General features: G+C 49.2%; 1 protein-coding gene across 2 annotated transcripts in view; it reads right to left on the reverse strand.

Annotated features, from left to right (window-relative positions):
* The window catches only part of MLLT1 (MLLT1 super elongation complex subunit), a 64,525-nt gene that overhangs the window by 25,085 nt on the left and 17,579 nt on the right, over nt 1–21,861 (reverse strand). The window lies entirely within an intron of this gene.

Genomic DNA, 21,861 nt, shown 5'->3' on the forward strand with positions numbered 1-21,861 from the left:
CCTCAGGGAGCCCAGAGAAGGCTGACAAAACCCCTCCACCCCTGGGGTCCTCATCGGCCACCGGTGAGTGCTCTGCTCTCTGTGTCATGAGGCTACCAGCGCGGCTCAGCGAGCCCTCCCTGGGGTGAGGCAGGGCGCCACGGCTTCACCCAGCACCTCTGTCATCTGCACAAGCTCCGGGGTGAGCCTCTGCTCTCGCCATACGTCAGGACAGGAAACTGAGGTTTAGTGGCCTTTGATCATTTGCCAAGGCCATATGGAACTAACAAAGGTCAGGAACTCGAGTGCATGCACCACTGCCTCTGGGATCTTCCCGTGGACACAGCTCCGCCACCTTCGGCCCTCAGTTCCCCCCGTGAGCCCACAGGGACTGCTGTCAGGGTGACAGGAGATGCTGCCCCCACCTGGGAAGGACGTATGTTGGAAAGCAAACACCAGCAGACCCGGAACTCCACTTGCAGGATTCCAGGTGTTCAAGGAGGGTCACTGAGGCATTCCTGAAGTGAGAGGCCTAGCGATGCCTGGCGTCCCTCAACAGGAAAAGTCGGGGACATTATAGCCGCTCTAAGCCAAGGGCTACGCCATGCAGCTGTCGTAAAGAACGAGGCGGAGTTGCGGGTGCTGATGTGGGAGGTCCACAGAGATCTTCCCTCCCTCTCTCTCTCTCCCCCCATCTCCCCCCATACACACACAGAAAAAACTGTTTTTGGAAGGACAACACTAACTGCTTACGTTGGTGACCTTAAGGGCACAGGCTGGAGAGAGGACTCCAATTCCCAGCAGCCCACACACATCCCCCTGCAGTGAGATGCAGAAAAATGACTTTAAAAGGCTTAAGGAAAACAGGGCTACATGGGCTAAAAACTGTGGGCTTCGAGGCCCAAGACCCTCTGCATGCCAAAGCAGCTCAGCCACTGACTTCCTATGTGACCCTGGACCAGCCACTCCAGCTCTCTGAGCACCGATGAGAGGAGGAAGGAGCACCACAGGTCTCGGGGTGCACAAGGGAAGGAGGGAGAAGAGACTGTGGCTCCAGCCAGGCCGGCACGCCACCCACCCTCCACCAACCTGCTCAGCCACGACAAACACAGGACACCCTGTGTCACAGCCAGAGCCGAGACTCAAGGAGCCCACAGCTTGGCCCGGCGCAAGCACAGGGCTGTGCTGACATCGACATTATGTCCTGTCCCACCTCACTCATCTCAGTTATGTGATTCTCATCTTTATAGGAAACACATTATCAGTCAGGAGAGATTCTGGGGAAAGCTGACCCCAGGCCGACTCTTCCATCCCCTTCTCAAGGAGTCCAGGAGAAGGCACTGGGGAGGGAGCCAAGGAGGAGGGTCGACCCCACTCTGGGGTCCCACACGGAGGAACAGAAGGATGCCGTGGGGAACGACACACCAAGCCGCACAGCTGGCATTCATGCGTCTTGTCACAGCGCGGCAGCCCCCTGACCTTTCCCCGGGTCACCCAGCACAAGGTCCCTTCTGTGCTGGCTTTTCAGCGAGCCCCCAGTGAGGGTCAGCCCCCTCGGTTGCACCAACCAGCCAACCTTCATCCCCATGTGCCCGCCTCCTGTGCTCTGGGGAGCCCCCGAAAGCCCACCTGAGTGCGGCCAAGGGGCCAAGACAGTGGCAACTCTAGAAGGGGCAGGGAGAATGGGGGTTCCCCACCCAGTCACTCAAGACATGCTTTCACCCACCAGTGTCACTTTAAATGGCAGGCAGGTGGGAAAAGCCCGGCTCGGCCCCATGGGAGTGGGTGCTCGCAGGCCAGGGCCCCTTCCACCTCCGAGACAGGGACAGGCGGGAGAGCAAGGGATTCACTGGGATGACCCGCCAGCTTGTCACCAACCCCACCACACGGCCGACACAGCTGTCCCCCAATGCCACTCAGCTGGGATGCATCCAGGAAGATGCCTCCGAGGGCTTACACAGAAGCTGGCAGGCGCTGTTTTAACTTACTTTAAAACAAAACAAACCCTTCCAAATAAAACCACACAAGCTCCCTAATAAAATGTACCAAAATGCCCTTCCTGTGACCTCAGATGATAGCACTGGAGTAAAGCCAGGAAGGGTTAGTGAAGCCTAGGACTCACTGTCCAATAATAGCCTGTTTGGGGGGAGGAGGGAGAGACGCAGGGCAGGGAGGATGCCTGATATTAGCAGTCAGTAACCAAAACGAACCAGTTCACACCTTACGACTTCTGAAAATTGGGCTATCTCTTAAAGTCAGCACGCACAGCTGCTGTTTCTTTCCCTCCTCCCGGAGTGTTAGTGCGCTGATGGCACATCTCGCCACGAAACAGTGGAGCTGCAGGTTCAAAACCAAAATGTGTCCAGCCCACTGTTCACTCCCTAACACCCACAGTGCGCAGCAGGCGGCGGGGCCCCTTGTGGGTGGGGCTTGAGAAATGAAAAGAGCAGGGGCTCTGGGTGTAGAAGAACTTGTTCGCATTTCACAACTGAATTCTCTTCTCTCCTCTTGGTTTTGCCAATAGGAACCAGCTTGAATTTGAAAAGGAAGAAAACAGATCTAAGAGGATTCCCAAGGAAAATGAAATCACATCAAAAGATGCTTAAATCTAGAACAGCTACCGAGTCCAGCTGCCGGCCTAGCTAATGACTCAAAACCAAACCAAAACAACTCCATGCCAAGGTCAATCTGCCACGGACACGTGCAGGTAAACTGCAGGGTCACCGGGTGGCGCAGTGGAAGGAACCCGGAGAGCTGGTCCTAGCCCAGAGAGGAAGGGGCCTGAGGGAAGGGCACAGGCCACATGTTCAGGGAGGGGCAGCAGCCCCCAAGTCCCTCCCCAACGCCCGCTCATCATGCCCCAGACGGAGCCCTGGAGCCTCCCTCCGGTGCGGACACTACGGGCGTCTGCCCTCTGCCCCCCTACTGCATGTGGGACGAAGACAAGTGCTTCCTGTTTGGCACCCACTGAACTACTTCCAGGAAAGGATGCACCAGATCTGCTTTGTTGCTGGGAATTCTGGAGCCTTGTCAGGAGGCACTGGGAGGACTGACGCATCCCTGAGGGCCTGACGGCACGCCCACTCCCCACATACAGGCGGGAGGTCTTTTTGCAAGCGAGTGACACCCCCTGCGCCCAGCTGGCACACTCCAGTGGCTCCCCAGTGTGCTTGGCTTGAGCTGGCCCTGCCTCCCTTCTGAACCCCGGTGCCCCTGACGCTCCACCTCCACAGCGCCGCCACACTCAGCCTGGAAGGGGGTCTCCCGTCCTTTCCACCCCCCGGACTCATACCCACTCACAAGCCTCAGAGTAAGTCTGGCTTCCTAAGCGAAGCCTTTCCCTGCACACCCCCAGCTCTTGCTGAGTCTGCCAGAATGCCCTCGCAGTATGAAGTTAAAGAGACTTGTGTCCAGAGCATGTGAAGAACCCTTAAAACTCAACAGAAAGCAAACTAACCCGATTTTTTTAATTTTTTAATTTTTTATTTTATTTTATTTTATTTTAAATATTTTTATTTATTTCTAGGAGAGAGAGAGACAGCGTGAGCAGGGGAGGGTCAGAGAGAGAAGGAGACACAGACTCTGAAACAGGCTCCAGGCTCTGAGCTGGCAGTCAGCACAGAGCCCGACGCAGGGCTCGAACCCACGAACCGCGAGATCATGACCTAAGTGAAAGCCGGACGCTTAACCGACTAAGCCACCCAGGCGCCCCTAACCTGATTTTTTTTAAAAAGTCCGTCTAAAGCTCAAAACCCTTCACCATAGTTAATATATGAACTGCAAACACATGAAGAGATGCCCAGTGTTATCAGCCAGCAGGTTAATGCAAATCAAAACCTAATGAGTTACTAGTTTACATTCACTGGGACGGCGAGAACCAAAACAACAGAAAGTGTTGGTGTGGATGGGGAGAAACTGAATGCCACTCATCGCTGGTGGGAATGTGAAACGGTGCGGTTGCTGTGGAAAAGGTGTGGCGGGTCCTCAAAAATCTTAAACAGAGGGGCGCCTGGGTGGCTTGGTCAGTTGGGCATCTGACTCTTGATTTTGGCTCAAGTCATGATCCCAGGGTCGTGGGATCAGGCCCTGCGTCAGGCTCTGCGCTAACAGTGCAGAGCCTGCTTGGGATTCTCCCCCCCCCCCCCGCCCCACACCATGCCTCTCTCTCTGCCCCTCCCCTGTTCTTCCTCTATTGTGCTCTCTCTCTCTATCTCGAAATAAATAAACTTCAAACAACATATTAAAAATAGTTAAACAGAATTACCTTATAATCCAGCAATTTTCATTCCTATGTATATGCCCCAAAGAAGGGCAAACATTTATCCACACAAAAACTCATACACAAAATTGCTAGCAGTGAAAACAAAAATACAAAACCTAGCCCATCCATACAATGGAGTCTGTCCAGCCATAAAAGGGAGTGAGGTGCTGACATGTGCTGCAGTGGGGATGAGCTCTGAGAACATGTCGGATAAAAGATGCCAGGCAGAAGAGGCCACAGAGTGCACGATTCCACTTCCACGAAAGGTGCAGAATAGGCAAATCTACAGATAGAAAGATTAATGTCTGCCAGGGACTGGAGGGAGGCAGGGTGAGGAGTGACTGCTAACGGGGACAGAGTTTCTTTTTGGGTGATGGAATATTCTGGAATCAGTGGTGATGGTTGCCTAACTCCAAAAACACTAAATACCAATGCCATGTACACTTTAAATGGGTGAACTGTATGGTATGTAAATTATAAATTCATAAAACTATTTTTTAAAAACAGAGAGAGGACTGCATAATCCGCGGGAAAAGCAAGCAGAGAGAAGTACCCGTGGCTGAGCACAGGCGAGGGCGCCGCTGGAGCCCTGGACACGCCTGCTCCATGCCACCAGCCATCCACGTGAGCCGTGACCTTGGCCCCCGTGCACCAGAAACTTACATTCACACAAAAACCCATACGCAAACGTTCAAGGGGTGCTCACTATCACCCAGACCTGAAAACACAGAGACAGCCTTCACCTGGCAAACAGATAAGCGACCCGCAGGGCACCCACAAGGTAAGAAGGAATGAGCTACTCATTCAGGCAACAACACAGGTGAATCTCAAGTGCATTCTGCAAAGTGACGGAGCCCAGACACCAAGGGCAACATGCAGGACGCTTCTGTTTGTACGGCAATCTGGAAAAGGCAAAACTCCAGGGATGTGAAACAGATGAGTGGTCACAAGAGACAGCGGGGGCAGGAGGCTGACTTCAAAGGGGCAGCGTGGGGGTACACGGGGAAGGACGGCTCTGTTCCACACTGTTCCAGTTGAGGATGACTGCATGTCAAGACCCAGCATGAATTTCACTGAAAACAAACTGAAACAATAAGAATAACCAGCCGGGCAGGGGGCCCAAGATGGAATGTAGGCTGTGACCAACGAGGCTCACCGTATTCCAAATGCACAACAGAACCTCACCGACAGTGACATGGGGGAGCAGCAGTGCTTGAGCCATGCACTGGAAGGCCGAAGACCGGAAGAATTACACACGGACACTGTACTCGAGCTGTAAACATACTTCTCCCATGAGTTCTGGTTAGCAATTTGGAAACTACTTTCCCAGTCTACTGGAGTCCAACAAAAAGCAAATATATGGTAGATAATGAGGGCCAGGTTTCTCCCTCCAGACCAAGTTAAAATTAGCAACGGAGGAATGCTAGGAAAAACCTGTGGGCGCAGGACTGGAGGGGCGGCACTGGTCCGAGCTGATGTGAGCTGTGACACACACAGACAGACTGACACAGAGCTGAATGCAGGCGGGGTGGGAAGCACAGGTGACCCTTGAACAACACAGCAGTTGGGGTGCTGAACTCCCCCTACCCCCACCTGAAAGTGAGAAAGTGCCCTCAAACCACGGGAACATCGTGAAAGGGCACATGGGTCCACCTAAGGGAAGTCCCATTGGCCCTAAGAATAGTTTGAATAAAAGTGGGACTCGATTACAATCCAAAGGAAAAAAAAACCAAATATCCATGAACCCACACTGAAATAAATAAATGAGTGAATAAATCTATAAATGGGGGAGAAGGGACAACTCTTCCTTACAGAAAAATCCAATTAATAAATGTAGAAATAAAAGAAACAGAAATCCCCATAGAACACCCCTGATGACCCGCACCCCGCGTCGGGCTCTGTGCTGACAGCTGGCTCAGAGCCTGGAGCCTGTCTTTGGATTCTGTGTCTCCCTCTCTCTCCGACCCTTCCCTGATCACGCTGTCTCTTTCTCTCAAAAATAAATAAAACATTAAAAAATTAAAGAAAAAAGAACACCCCTGATGGATGCTAAACTTGAAAAAGTGGATGACACTTGGAAAAGAAACAGGTGACCTGCACAGCTGCAAAGTGTCTCCCCTGAACAGTTATTATAATGTTACTACAGAGGTCCGAACCATGCCCGCCAGGGCAGGAGCTTAATTTCTCTCTGCTTGAGTGGCCTGGACTTGACTTGCTTCTAATAAGCAGCAGACTATGCAACCCCACCTAGTCATGAGGAGACACCAAACAAACCCAAGCTGAGGGGTGTTCTGCAAAATGCTCGGCTAGCATATTTTTATTTTTTGTTTAGTTTTATTTTCCTAATAGAATTTCATTATTTTTTAAACATCAAGGTCATAAAAGACAAGCAAAAGCAGAGAATCCGTCACAGAACAAAGGAGGCAAAAGAGACATGATGCTAAATGCAGTGTAGGATCCTGAAGTAGGTTCTGGAACAGAAAAAGAACACTAGAAAATGGGGAGATCTAAATAAAGTCTGTTAATAAGAGTCTGTAAATCCAAGTTAATGTTGTGTGCTGCGGCCATGGAAACCGTTAGAATGAGGGGAGCTGGTGTGAGGTACGTGGGAACTCTGTACCATCTCTGCAGCTCTTCTCTCTGTGTTGCTAGAACTATTTCAAAATTAAAAGTTATAAAAAAAAAGAACTCTTGACCATAAGGTAGTCCATCCTCAGCTGTTAGTGAAAGATCTTCATGTACATTTGGAGCAGCCTGACTTTGTGAATCTGCTTCTTTCTTTGTGAATTTTATGTAATCTAACTACATATCAAGTCTTTCTGAATAGGGGTGCTTGCGTGGCTCAGTGGGGTGAGTGTTTGACTCTTGATGTCGGCTCAGGCCCCGACCTCACAGTTCGTGGGACTGAGCCCCGGGTCAGGCTCTGCACTGACAGCACGGAGCCTGGTTGGGATTTTCTCTCTCCCTCTTTCTCTGCCCCTTCCCTGCTCGTGCACATGCACACACTCTCTCTCTTAAGATAAGTAAATAAAGTATTTCTGATAAAATTTAGTGTCCAAATTGAGATGATTCAATAACTGTAATACACACACCAAACTTTAAAGACTTAGTATGAAAAAAGAATACAAAATATCTCAGAGATTTAAGAATACTGATTACATGTTTGGGGTGACTGGGTGGCTCAGTCAGGTGACTGTCAGCCTTTGGCTTGGATTATGATCTCACAGCTCATGAGTTCGAGATCCATGTCAGGCTCACTGCTGTCAGCACAGAGCCCACTTCAGATCTCTCTGTCCCCTCCCCGTTTGCACACTCTCTCTCAACAATAAACAAATCTTAAAAATAAAAACAAGAATACTGATCACATGTAGAGATGACAATGTTATAGATAAGTGGGCTAAGTTACATCACTAAAATTAATTCTACCTGTTTCTCTTCTGACCTTTTTTAATGTGGCTACTGAAAACAATTCAACTACATGGGTGGCTTAAATATTTTACTGGACAGCCAAAGGACAAGACATAATTCACTCACTGAGACAAGAAAGGCCTCAAATGTGTCTGGCCACTTCTAGAACAACATGCAGATACAAAGGGAGCATGTCAGCAAAACTCCACTCCCTTGATTTCTGGGACACTTAGGAAGCAATCTCCCTGTCTGAACAAGGCTCCCTGTCCTGGGGCAGCACAAGCTCGCTCTCCTGGGCCACAACCAAAGCTCTAGTTGACCTTTCAAAGGCATAAATCAACCACAGCTCCCAATGGCTTCTGGGCCAACACGTGATCAGAGGGCAACTATCTGGATCCTCCTCCATCACTTAAGCTCCCAACTCAGGGAATTCATGTCATCCATTCCTTCTGCCCAATAATGTGCTTTAACTGTTGGCATTTAAAAACAGGGACCTATCCAGAATTCACACAAAATTCTTACAACTCAACAACAAAAAGACAAACTACCCAATTAAAAAAATGGGCAAAAGACTTGAATAGATGTTTCTTCAAAGAAGATAGGCAAGTGGCCAATGAGCACATGAAAAGACGCTTGGAATCACTGGTCACCTGGGAAATGCAGCTCAAAGCAACAGGACAGCACTTCACACCCTCTAGGATGGCTATGATTGAAAAGATAAAAAAAAGGAATGAAGTGGCAGCAAAGATGCAGCGAAAACTGGGACCCTCACACACTGCTGGTGGGAATGTAAAAACTGTTCAGCAACAGAAAACAGTTTGGTGTGGTCCCTTAAAGAGTTAAACATTGAGCAGTGCCTGGCTGGCTCAGTTGGAGGAGCATGCAACACTGGTTCTCGGGGTTCTGTGTTTGAGCCCCATGTAGGGCGTGGAGATTACTTTTAAAAAAGGAGAGAGGGGCGCGCTTGGGTGGCTCAGTCGGTTAAGTGTCCGACTTCAGCTCAGGTCATGATCTCACAGTCTGTGGGTTCGAGCCCCGCGCCGGGCTCTGTACTGACAGCTCAGAGCCTGGAGCCTACTTCAGATTCTGTGTCTCCCTCTCTCTCTGCCCCTCCCCCACTCGTTCTCTGTCTCTGTCTCTCAGAATAAAACAAAGACATAAAAGGGGTGCCTGGGTGGCTTAGTCGGTTAGGCGTCCGACCTTCGCTTAGGTCATGATCTCACGGTTCGTGGGTTTGAGCCCCGCATCGGGCTCTGTGCTGACTGCCAGCTCAGAGCCTGGAGCCTGTTTCAGTCTGTGACTCCCTCTCTCTCTGACCCTCCCCTGCTCAGTCTGTCTCTCTCTCTCTCTCCTAGAAATGAATAAAACATTAAAAAAAAAAAGATATAAAAAATTAAAAAAAAAAAGGAGAGAAAGAAAAACAAAAAAAAATCAAACATAGAAACACGGTCTGACACAGCAATTCCACTCCTGGGAAGATGCCCGAAAGAACTGGAAACCAGTAACCAAACAAGTGCACACACATACGTGTTCGTGGAAGCAGACGATTCGCGATTCGTGGTAGCCATGAGGTGGAAACAGCTCAAACAAATGGACAGATAACTTGTGATATCTCTGTGTTGTGGAATGTTACTCAGCCATAAAAAAGAATGGCTTTCTGATCCATGTTACAATGTGGATGAGTTCATAAATGGTACTCAAAGTGAAAGAGGCCAGGCATGGAAAGTCACATCAGGAACAACTGGCTAACAGGTGCAGGTTTTCGTCTGGGGCTGAAGAAAGTATCTTGAGGCTATACGGCACGGTTGTTGCATAACACTGAACTCGCTAAATACCACCGAACTGTTCACTTAAAAATGGTTAATTTCATGTTCTATGAATTTCGCTTTGGTTCTGTAAAAGGGTGGGGGTGCAAAACACACTCACTGCTCTTATCACAAAGCATCCTGACTCTCCAGAATCAGCCTGGTCCGTCGGTCCTGTCACTCACTCCACAAGAGTTTACCCAGTGCCACCTCCGTGCGGGAGGCCAGCATGCAGCAGAGAACACGACTGATGGGGCCCTGCCTGCAAGAGCTTACATTCTAGTGGTGGAGACAGACATCAGACATACAAACACATGGATTTAAGTACCACAGAAAAGCAAAAGGACAGTGTACCAGGAGAAAGACCAGGAGGGAAGTCCAAATTTGGAGCAGAAGATGACAGCAGACGGCTCTGGGCTCTCCCACGTCCTAGCTGGGGGGCCCTGAGCATGTTAATTTCTCTCATCTTTCATTTTCCTGCCTATGAAATGGGACCTCCCCTCTCGTCCCCCCCCCCCCCATGGGGCTGTGTGAGGATCATGGCCCAACACAGCCCCTGGCCTAGGTTATCATTAAATACTTTTTTCCTAGGTATAAAATCACCTGAGGGGTAGCAATATTATAAAAAACCCAAATCACATGATCATCTCACTAAATGCAGGAAAAGCATCTGACACAATTCCACACCCTTCTGTGATTTAAAAAAAAAAAAAAAAACACTCAGAAAACTAGAAACAGAAGGAAACTACCTCAACATAATAAAAGCCACATATGGAAAACCCACGGCCAACCTCACAGTCAATGGTGAAAGACTGAGAGCTCTTCCTCCTTGATCACAACAGGCAAGGGAGCCCGCTTTCACCACTTCCATTAACACAGTGCTGGAAGTTGTGGCCAGGCACGAGGCAACAGAAACAAAAAACAAAGTCATCCAAATTGGAAAGGAAAAAGCAAACTCAGCTGTCAGCAGATGATACGCTCTTATATGCAGAAAACCCTACGACTCCCCCCCCTCCCCCCCCCCACGAAACCTGTCAGAACTAATAAACAAATTAGCAAAGTTACGGGATACAAAATCGACACACGCAAAAAATCAGCTGCCTTCTATATACTAACAATGAACAATATGCAAGAAAAAATTAAGAAAACAAATCCACTTACAATCGCATCAAGAAAAAAAATTAAAATACTTAGGAATTAACTTAGCCAAGGAGGTAAAGATTTGTACAATAAAAACTACAAGACACTGCTGAAAGAAATTAAAGAAGACATCAGCGTAAAGATATCCGTGTTCGTGGACTGGAAGACTTCATATGGTTAAAGTTTCAATACTGAGGAGGCGCAGAAGCACGAAAATGTTCACCTTTAGCCAAGCAGGCTAACCTCTGGCCCGCATAGTTCTGATAAGGATCAAATGCGCGCTAGTTGCTACATTCTCAAAGGGTCCCATGACTGCCTGTATCTCTCACCGACAGTTAATGTCAACCGAATGATAAGCAACAGAGAAATCTTGCGAAAGTAGTTCCACAGGTAGAAATTCAAAGAAAACATTTATGACCTAATACTCCCTGTACGCCCCCTCCCCCTTGAGCACCAAGCATAAAGCACCAGCTTCACACAACAGAAGTGCAGCTCCTTCTGCCCACAGGTCCTGTCCCGGAGCTACTTACAGAAGCTCACTAAGCTGCACCACACAGCATCTCAAGAATTCTTCCTTGCCTGTTGCACTCGACGACCTCACAACAGTACAGCTGTTGTGGAAAACAGCATGGTGTTTCCTCAAAATATTAAAAATAGATTTACCATATGTGTCAGTAACTGCACTTCTGGATATGTACCCAAAAGAACTGAAAGCAGGATCTCAAAGAGATATTTCTATACTCCTGTTCCCAGCCACAGCATTCACAGTAGCTAAAATGTGGAAGCAGCCCAAGTGTCTGTACATAGATAAATGGATAAGCACAATGTGGTGGGTGTATCCACACGTTAGAACATTACTTAGCTGTAAAAAGGAACAAGGCGTTGTGAGGGAGTCACACACTACAACGTGGACAAACCCTGGAAACATGGTCCTCAGTGAAGAAAACCAAACACCAAAGGACCGACACTGTATGAGATAACTACAATGGGCAAATTCATGGACAGAAAGTAGAACAGAGGTCACCGGTGTGGGGGGGGAATGGGGGGGAATTATTTCATTGAGACAGTTTTATTTGGGGTGCTCAGAAAGCTCTGGAAATAGTAGTGATGGTTGCATAGCATTGTACATGTACCTAATGCCACTGAATTGTGCGTTTAAAAATGGTCAGGGGCACCTAGGTGGCTCAGTCAGTTAAGCGGCCGACTTCAGCTCAGATCATGATCTCATGGTTCATGAGTTCGAGCCCAACATCCGGCTCTGTGCTTACAGCTCAGAGCTTGAAGCCTGCTTCGGATTCTGTGTGTGTGTTCGTGTGTGTGTGTGTGTGTGTGTGTGTGTGTGTCTCTCTCTGCCCCTCTCCTGCTCACACTTTGTCTTTGTCTCTCTCAAAAATAAACATTAAAAAAAATTTTAATAAGAATGGTTCAAATGATCAATATAATGTCACAGATGCAGACACACACACACACACCAAAAACCAGAAAAGAGACAATAAGCATATGAAAACATGCTCAGTGCCTTTTAGTCATTAGGGAAAAGTCTGGAACCAGATGGTTTTACTGGTAAACTCTACCAAACATTCCAAGAATTAACACCAATTCCACTCAAACTCTTCCAAAACTAGAAGAAGGAATACTTCCTAACATATTCTATGAGGCCAGCATTACTCTGATACCAAAGACAAAGACACCACAAGAAAACTACAGACCAGTATTTCCTTGCGAATATAAAATCCGCGATGGATTTTACACTAGTCTCCAATATCACATTTAAAAGATTATACACATAAACCAAGTGGTTTTTATCCCAGGAAGGCAAGGGTAGTTTAATGTGAGAAAACCAATCAAAATGTAACATCCCACATTAATAACAAGGGGAAGTGGGGCGCCTGGGTGGCTTAGTCAGTTAAGCGTCCGACTTTCGCTTAGGTCATGATCTCGCGGTTCGTGGGTTCGAGCCCCGCGTCGGGCTCTGTGCTGACTGCCAGCTCAGAGCCTGGAGCTTGTTTCAGTCTGTGACTCCCTCTCTCTCTGACCCTCCCCTGCTCACGCTGTCTCTCTCTCTCTCTCCTAGAAATAAATAAAACATTTTAAAAAATTTAAAAAAAAATAACAAGGGGAAGAAAACCCCACATCATTATCAACAGAAGCAAAAAAGTGTTTGAAAAAATGTAATGCCCTTTCATGATGAAAACACTCAGTAAACTAGGAATAGAAGGGGACTTCCTTAACCTGGAAAGGAAGCATACTCAATAGCAAAAGACTGAACTTGTAAGCGTTAAAACTGAAGATCAGGAACAAGGTACAGATGACCACTTTAGTCATTACTATTCACTAATGGGAAGTCCTAGCCACAGCAAAGAGGCAAGAAAGGGGGGGAAAAGGAGGTAGGCTTCCAAATGAGAAAGGAAGGAGTAAAACAATCTCTGTCTGTTGATATCTTACATGTAGAAAATCCCAAAGAAGCCACACACACACACACACACACACACACACATTCAGTAAAGTCGCAGGGTACAAGATCAACACACAAAAATCAGTTGTTTCTCTATCAATAAACAATCCAAAAAGAACTTCAGGAAGGCAATTTCACTGACAAGAGCATGCAAAAGAATAAAATACCTAGGAATAAATTCAACCAAAAAAGTAAAGGATCGTACACTGAAAAGTGAAAAACATGGCTGGAAAAAATGAAAGCACATCTAACTAAATGGAAAGGCTTCCCATTTTCATCAACTGGAAGACTTAATAACTTAAAAAAAAAAGGTAACATCTCCAAAGTGATTTACAGAATCTATGCAATCCCCCTCAAAATTCCCATGGTCTTTTTCATAAAAACTGAAAGCCAAATATCAAACTCATATAGAACTGTAGAAGCCACAAAAAAACCAAAACCACATTAAAACATAAACAAACAAGAGGAGTCTGGGTAGCTCTGATGATTAAGTGTCCAACTTCACAACGCAGTTCGTGGGTTCGAGCCCCGTGTGCTATCAGCACAGAGCCGGAAGCCTGCTTCGGATTCTGTGTCTCCCTGTCTCTCTTCCTCTCCCCTTCTTGTGCTCAGTCTCTCAAAAAAAAAAAAAAAAAAAGTTTAAAAATTTGAAAAATAAACAAAACCCCCACAAGTTGGAGGTCTGTCATTTCCTAATTTCAAAACTTCCTATAAAACTACAACAATCAAAACAGAATGGTACTAGTAGAAGGACACAAAGATCAATGCAGTACAAGTGAGAGTCCAGAAATAAACCCAAACATCTATGGCCATCTGACTTTCAACAGGGCTGCTGCGGTAACTCGACAGCCTCTTAAACAAATGGTGGTAGGACAAATGAATAATCACATTCAAAAGAATGAACTGGATTCTACCTCATGGCATATACAGAAATTGACTCCAATCAACTGTCTAAATGTAAGATGTAAAATTATAAGAGTAGTGTAAGTAAGCATAAGAATAAACCTTCACAACCTCAGATTTGGCAATGGAAGTCTGAGATTTTATACTCTGTGAGTAACAAAGAAAAATAGATTCATTTGAACTTCATAAAAATCAAAAGCTTTTACACATAAAAGGACATTATCAGAATATGATAAAACAACCTATGGGATGGGAGAAAATATTTGTAAATCATATATCGGATAAGGGTTTACCAGCCAGAACATGAAGAACTCTTACAACTCAACAGCAAAAACACAATTAAAATGGACAAAGGATGTATACAGCCATTTCTCTAAATAACATACAAATGGCCAATAAGCACATGAGATGTTCAATATCACTGGTCTTTACGGAAATGTAAATCAAAACCTCTGTGAGATACCATCTCATACCCATTAGGAAGGCTATAATTAAAAAAAAAATGGGGGCCACCTGGGTGGCTCAGTTGGTTGAGCACCCAACTCTTAATTTTGGCTCAGGTCATCATCTCACAGTTCATGGGATCAAGCCCTGAGTTGGGCTCCGCACTGTCAGCTCGGAGCCTGCTTGGGATTCTCTCTCTCTGCACACGTACCCTCTCTCTCAAAATAAATAAATAAACATTAAAAAAAAAGTTTTAATGGAAAATAACATGCATTGATGAGGATGTGGAAAATAAGAGCCCTCATACATTGCTGGTGGGAATATAAAATGGTGTGGCCAATGTAGCAAGTGGTTTGGTAGTTTCTCATAAAAGTTAAAGGAAGAATTACCATGTGACCAAGCAATTCCACTCCTAGGTACACACCAAAGGAAATCCAAACGGGAACGCAAACACGTACATGTATGAGGATGCTCACAGCAGCATGATTCGCAGTAGCAATAAGTGGAAACAGCGCAAATGTCTACCGACAGATGAATGAATTAACAAATGACAGGATGGCTGACCTCCCGTTCCTGCATTCCAGATTTATGAATTTGGCTACTCACTAAAATGGATCTATAAACTGAAAATCAACACTCGTGGCTTTCACATTCATTCACAGACATGCACAGAGTGGTGAAAATTTTTGAGTTCTGAGTTCCCTGACGTGCTTGTTCTCAGCCAGCGCAGAGCAAGGTGAGCTCGGCTTTCTTGTCTCAGCTCAGGCTGCAAACAGATGTCCCCCTTGTGGTATGTTTAGTGCCATGGTTTTCACATGGTTGTGCTTTTTGTTGGTGATTTTACTATCTGAAACAGCCCCAAGCATGATGCCGAAGTGCAGTCTAGGCCCTAAGCACAGGAAGGCTATGACGTGCCTTACAAAGAAAATACATTTGTCAGACAAAGCTTGGCTCAGGCAGTTGGCTGAGCTCAATGTCAGTGATCCACTGTGGACATTACAGAAGGTGTCTGCAGACAGAACCACAACACAAGGCTACGTATCAATCGGTCAACGAACATGCTGTGACCAGAGGCTTCAGGCACCCAGTCCTGTATTCCCTTCCCCCTTCCAACACAGGCTTGGTTCTTAATTCAGTTGGGGGTGACCTTACAGAACACAACCACTGAGAATAACGAACATGAACTACACACCCACACACTGGACTGGTATCCAGTCATTAAAAGGAATGAAGCATGGACATACTTTACGACATGGATGAACCTTGAAAACGTAACACTAACCAAAAGAAGCCAGAAACAAAAAGACATATATTATAGGATTTCTTTTATGTGAAGTGTCTGGAATGGGCAAATCCACAGAAGAGAAAGCAGCAGAGTTACCAGAAGCAGGGGGAGAAGGGGAGAGTGAGGAGATGAAAAGTTGGAATTAGCTGAATGTGAATTTTACCTCAATCAAAAAAGAAAAAACTTTTTGGACGAATGTGGCATTGTGTTTGGTCTTTGTTCCTGGCACAGATCTCTAAAACCCTTGGAACATCCTGAGTGACAGAGGCACCTTTGATTCTGATGAGACAGCTCTTGGTGGCCCCTAGACATGGGTGGCTGGATAGGGCTGGTTGCCAGAAACGCCAAGCCTTGATCAGAAGCCTGGGTCTTTCAGCCCCATCCCAACCTCCAGAGAAGGGTGAGGGGCGAAGGCTGAGTTAGTCACCAATGCCCAGTGATTTTAATCAATCCTGCCTGCCTATTGAAACCTCCATAAAACCCCCAACCAATGGGGTTTGGGGAGCACCGGGTTGATGAACACAGGAGGTGCCAGGAGGGTGGCATGCCCTGGGAGGAAGTGGAAGTCCTGCACCCCCACCCTACAGACCTCGTCCATCTGGCTGTTCCTGAATTGTATCCCTTACAATAAGCTGGCATTCTCTGTCTCCTCTGTAAGTAAAACAGTTTATCAGAGTTTTCTGAGCTGTTCTAGCAAATCATGTAACCTGAGGAGGGGGTCATGGGCACCAGTCAGCCTGAAGTATGGGAGCCCAACTGGCATTTGGAGTGGGGGCAGTCCCTTAACCTGCAGGTCTTTACTAGTTCAGAGCAGACAGTGTCAGAATTGAATCAAGTTGTAGGAAACCCAACCAGTGTCTGGAGAATCAGCTGGAGAAGTGGTGTTGGGAAGGACATCGCTCGTTTGGGTCAAAAGTGGCATCAGTAAAACTCCTCAGCGATGTGTATATATAGCCCCTCAACGAGGGGCTAAAACAAATCCCCTCACACCATTTTCTCCCCGTTCTGGGAAACGCGTGATTTATCTGCACAAGGATACACCACCAACAGGTCAAGCAGAATGTGGCCTCACCTCAGTGCCAGCGCAAACACCACGGCAAGTAGAATTCCTTCATACAACCGACAATGCTGTACTCAGGGTCAAGCGTGGCTAAAATCCCTCACGCTTACACAAGGAAGTGTCCTATGCCTCACAAAGTGCCTTTTTCCGCTGTGGGCGCAGATCCACCGCGCTCACCAGGGAAGCCAAACTCCACCTTCCTTTGTCTCTGGAACCTGTGCGTCACCCTTCTTACACAGACTAACCAGAGGGCAAGGACGCCACCTCATCGGCAGCAGCGACAGCGCGCACTTAGAGATGCTGGGTATGTGCTGGGCACTGGGCCGAGAGCCTGCCTTCGGTCTCTGAATCTCCATACCAGCCCTGAAAGGCAGGCACAGTTAGGAGCCCCATCGTGTGGCTAGAGAAACTGAGGCCCAGGGAAATGACCTGTCCACTCGCTTCCCCCTGCCTGCTATCTCAAAGATCAACACAGCGCACCCACAGCTGAGGAGTAACCAAACGCAACCATGCCTGCCTCAGGGTGGAAAGGCCATGGCATGTCCATTCACAACGATCCTGCTTCCACCAGGATTCCAGAGCTGCAGGAGCTGCTTCTGGGGTTAGCTGGCATCTGCTTTCCCACAACTGTGTGATCCTCACAAAGCTACTGCAGCAGAGACCTAAGTTCAGACATCTGCAGACACAACACAGAGAACCTTGTCCCCGTCACGCAGATGGAACTCAGCAGCGGGATCTGTGAACGGCGGACACGCTAGGTCATGGCTTTCTCGTGCATTCGTGCAACAGGTGTACATATACGATCACAGGCTCTTGCCAGCTCAGATCCCAGCTCTGCCAATTACTGTGTAGCCTTCACTGCGTGACTGGGTATCCAGGAGCCCCTTCACTCCCAGACTGAGGAGACCACCTTCCTGCACGACCCGCCTAGAGAGTCAGTTAAGTCCCTGCTGAGCAGGGCACCTGGCCCAGTGCGCCCACTCTGGGGGACCTGAAACTGGACTTGCCCCCCAGGCCCCTCCCACACTGGGCCTCCGTCCCGGGGTTTTCTCAGTGCAGGGCCGTCCTCTAGAGCTCTGGGGACAAAACTCCTCCAGGAACAGAGGAGCCCGGCATCTGCACTGGGCAGGAGCATGCTGCAGTTGTGCTAGCAGCTCCCAGCGGCCTCCTGCCCCCTGCACGCGAGCGTCTACAGGAATCAGACAAGTAAACCCCTAGGAACAGGACCTTCCTTTTTTTTTTTAAACAGAAAAAACTAGCTGCGCAACAACGAAGTTCAAATGAAAACATGAGCCAAAACTTGAAAAACCTACTGTACCTAAAATGAGAGAATCACACCAGTAAGAAAATCACACCTCAAGGAACTGGACTCGAATAAAAACTCTTAACTTGAAACCAGGGGCTGCCCTGGCTTGCCAGAGGCACAGGGGCAGTGAGTGGCACACGTGCGCCCCCTAAAGGGGCACCTGGGAAGTGGCGACACGCGGGCCCTGGCAAAGAACTGAGAATAGAAGCTCAAGGAGCACAGGGTCCCACCCGGCCCGTGCAAGAAACACTCGAGCGCGCACACACGTACACACATGCACTACATGCACACATGCACGGGCAAACACATGCACACACCCCCACTCACCCCAAATAAGAAAGTCTAGGGATCCCCAGAGAACACATAGGGACTCAGGACACCCTCAGAGACCCTCTCTGCTTCCTCAATGCCCCAGTGTAGCCGAAGGTGCTGTGCCCACGACAGACAGGTCCTAGGGCCACGGGGTCACGCGGAATTCCCTGTGTCCCCAGCTCAGGGAGCTCAGTCCAGGAAGTCTGGAAGCAGGGTTCAGCTAAGCACCATGAGATACAGCAGATGCAGTGACCCACACGGCAGACCTCTGTGTGGCTCCTGTGCAGGTGGGCAGGTAGCACCTGCTCAGTGTGGGTCTCGCAGCACCTGGGGCTTCGGCTTGGGGCTGGCCTGGGTCTCCCCTACTGCCGCACGAGGCTGAAAAGCGGGGGGCTGAACAAACAGCACGGACCTGGCCCTGCCCCCCCCCAACACTCCCAGACACGCAGCCAGCCCACAAAGCCACCTGCTGAGCTGTGGCCCTGCAAAGGCCAGGCACTGATTCCTCCAAGGGCTCCGAGCTGGCCCCCCACACGTGGTCCGATGCTCCGTAAGCACAGGGTGACCACTCGGCCTGCAGGGACTCTCCGGAATGCTGTTCTTACACAGACCAAAACATCAGCAGGGACAGGAGCGGCTCTCCTCTGGGACAAGTGCTCTCAAATGACCTGCTGCCGCTCTGTGGTGACAGCAATCCCAAGTAGCGGACGGGCCAGAGGGGAGAAAACACGGGGTCATCTGGGCTCTGTGCTAACCTGCCGTGCAAGCTGGGGCAGGAGACACCCTCTCTGTGCTTCAGTGGCCTCGATGGTCTCGGGGGAGACAAGGGGCCTAGCTACAGCCTCAAAACCAGACAAAAATGCTTCTGTGGGAAACAACCCAAGTGTCCCTCGATGGATGAATGGATCCAGAAAACTTGGGGCGTGTATGCGTGCATCTGTACGTACGCACACATATACACACAGTGGGATGGTATTTGGGCTTAAAGAAGAAGGAAATCCTTCACGGATGAACCTGGAGACAGAATGTGAAGTGAAGCAACAGAAAGAGTGGTATCACTTATATGTGGAACCAGAAAAGAGAAGAAAATCATAGAAAAAGAGAGTATAGTTATCAGGGGCTGGGGAGGGGGAGATGGCTGATAAAAGGGTACAGGCGCTCAGTTATAAGATGAATAGGGTGGGGGTGCCTGGGTGGCTTAGTCAGTTAAGCGTCCGACTTTCGCTTAGGTCATGATCTCGCGGTTCGTGGGTTCGAGCCCCGCGTCGGGCTCTGTGCTGACTGCCAGCTCAGAGCCTGGAGCCTGTTTCAGAGTCTGTGACTCCCTCTCTCTCTGACCCTCCCCTGCTCACGCTGTCTCTCTCTCTCTCTCTCCCCTAAAGAAAACATTAAAAAAATTAAAAAAAAAAAAAAAAGATGAATAGGGTGTGAGGACCTGAGTGTGACACGGTGACTAAGGCTGACAATGCCAGCATTAACTGAAATTTGCTAAGAGTAGAACTTAAATGTTTTCACTCCAAAAAAAACAAGGCACATGAGGGGACGGATGTGTTAAGTCAACGGGATCTTCTCACAACGTGTGGTGTGCAGGGCTGAACCATCACGCGCTCAGCTGTCTCACAATCTCACTTGTCAGTTACACCTCAGCACAGCCAGCAGGAGAGAGTGCTTCCGTGCCGGCAGTACGCGGCAGCCCCAGTGAGGCGGGCCTGCGGGTGCCCGTGGGCTGGCTCTGATCCCAGGGAGGGCACGATGCAGCCGAGGGCCGGGGTCACCGACGCTGAGCAGCCACCGCTCCTGCAGGGGTGAGCCACCGGGAAGGCTCCGCTCCGCTCCCCACCAAGCAGCTGGGACGGGATCTGCATGGTCCCGCGACCCCTCCTGGCTCCCAGAGCAGCAGGCCTTCTCTGAGGGCTGTGTGGACACTGAGCAGCATCCCGCACCCACGGGAGAGGCCTGGGGCAGCAACGGGCGCTAACAGAGGCTGTGGAAGCCCCCACCGGAGAGGTGCCAGCTGAGGCGCAAGTGCCACGTGCCCCCGCCTCTCACCAGCATTTCAGGAGAAACCTGGGGGCCAGGGGAGAGAGCTCCAAGAGCCAGTGCCACTGACGCAGCAACATACAGCCTCAGGGTGGGACTCCCCAGGAGGCCGAGCGGGCACCACCAGGGAGAAGACGGTGTGCACGTCAGGGACCAGACAGCAGACAGGTCAGTCTCAAGGGACACAAAAGCCTTGCTGGCCTGTGGGACCCCAGACTGCTTCTGAACCTCAAAGGAATTAATCCAGGCAACCCAGAGATGAGCTTTAGCTGGCCATGGGGCCCCCAGACCAGCCACCCCACAGAAGAACCGGTGCACATAAACGCCGAGAGCGCTCTGCGGGTGGACTGTCTCCTCAGCCAGTCAGCAGGCGGCCCTCATCCTCCCCAACACACAGGCTTCCCCCAGGGAGCTGGGAGGCCAGCGACGCCTGCCCAGAGACTCACCCCAGCATCCTTCTCCACACCCCTGGAGCAGTGAGGGGGCCCCCTGCACGCGACATGGTTGGAAGCCATGGCGGGGCAGCGTCGCCCCGCACCACCCCCTCAGCCCCCGCTGAGCAGACACGGAGCCTAGCCCACGCAGACAGGCTGGCCTCTTCTCTCAAGAGTGGCCGGTCACCGGGCCTCTCAGATCTTGATCCCCTGAAAGCGTCGGGATGAGCCGGGCTTCTGTGAGCAGGGCCAAAAGGGCTCGCAGTGCAATCCCCCCCCGGAGTCACACCCGCTGAAATGGCAGTCGGCTCCCAGCGGGCAAGCACACCTGAGCACCGTTCCCAGAGTCCTTGATGCCAGGTGGTGCAGAACAGCCAGGTACAAACAAGGGACTCATTAAGCAAGCAGCGGCTTCCTGGGGGATCGCCTTCCTGAAAGAAGGCGGAGCTGCCAGCAGCCAGCGGCTAAAGCTCACTGTGGCCTCTTGGTGGCGCCTGTGAGCAGCAGAGGCAGACTGCCAGGAAGGCTCTTTTTTAATTATTGGGCTTTAAAAAACAAAAACCAAAACTATGATCTGACTGTGTCTCCCCAAAATTCCTACCTCGAGTCCTAACCCCCAAAGATGATAGACTGAGGAGGCGGGACTCATCCTCACAAATGGGATGAGTGTTCTTATAAAGAAGACCCCACAGACTCCTCATACCATCCACATGAGGACACAGCGAGAAGTCTGGGACCCAGGAGAGGGTCCTCCCTGACCGAGTTGTCACTCTGACCTTGGACTTCCAGCCTCCAGAGCTGTAAGCAATAAATTTCTGTTGTTGATAAGCCGCCCCCATCTGTGGTATTTAGTTACTGCAGCCCAAACGGAATAAAACCATAAAAATACATACATCCGCCGAGTCTAGAAAATACACATGGAGGAAAAGAAAACAACCTCTTACAATCTACCACCCAAGTTACCTTTTTACCATTTCTGATAAACTTGACTCCTTTTTCCTAAAAACACTACACATAAACTTGTTTTTT

This window comes from Hyaena hyaena, unplaced genomic scaffold (genome assembly GCF_003009895.1).
Source record: "Hyaena hyaena isolate Hyena2069 unplaced genomic scaffold, ASM300989v1 scaffold_988, whole genome shotgun sequence".
In the NCBI taxonomy this organism is placed as follows: Eukaryota; Metazoa; Chordata; class Mammalia; order Carnivora; family Hyaenidae; genus Hyaena; species Hyaena hyaena.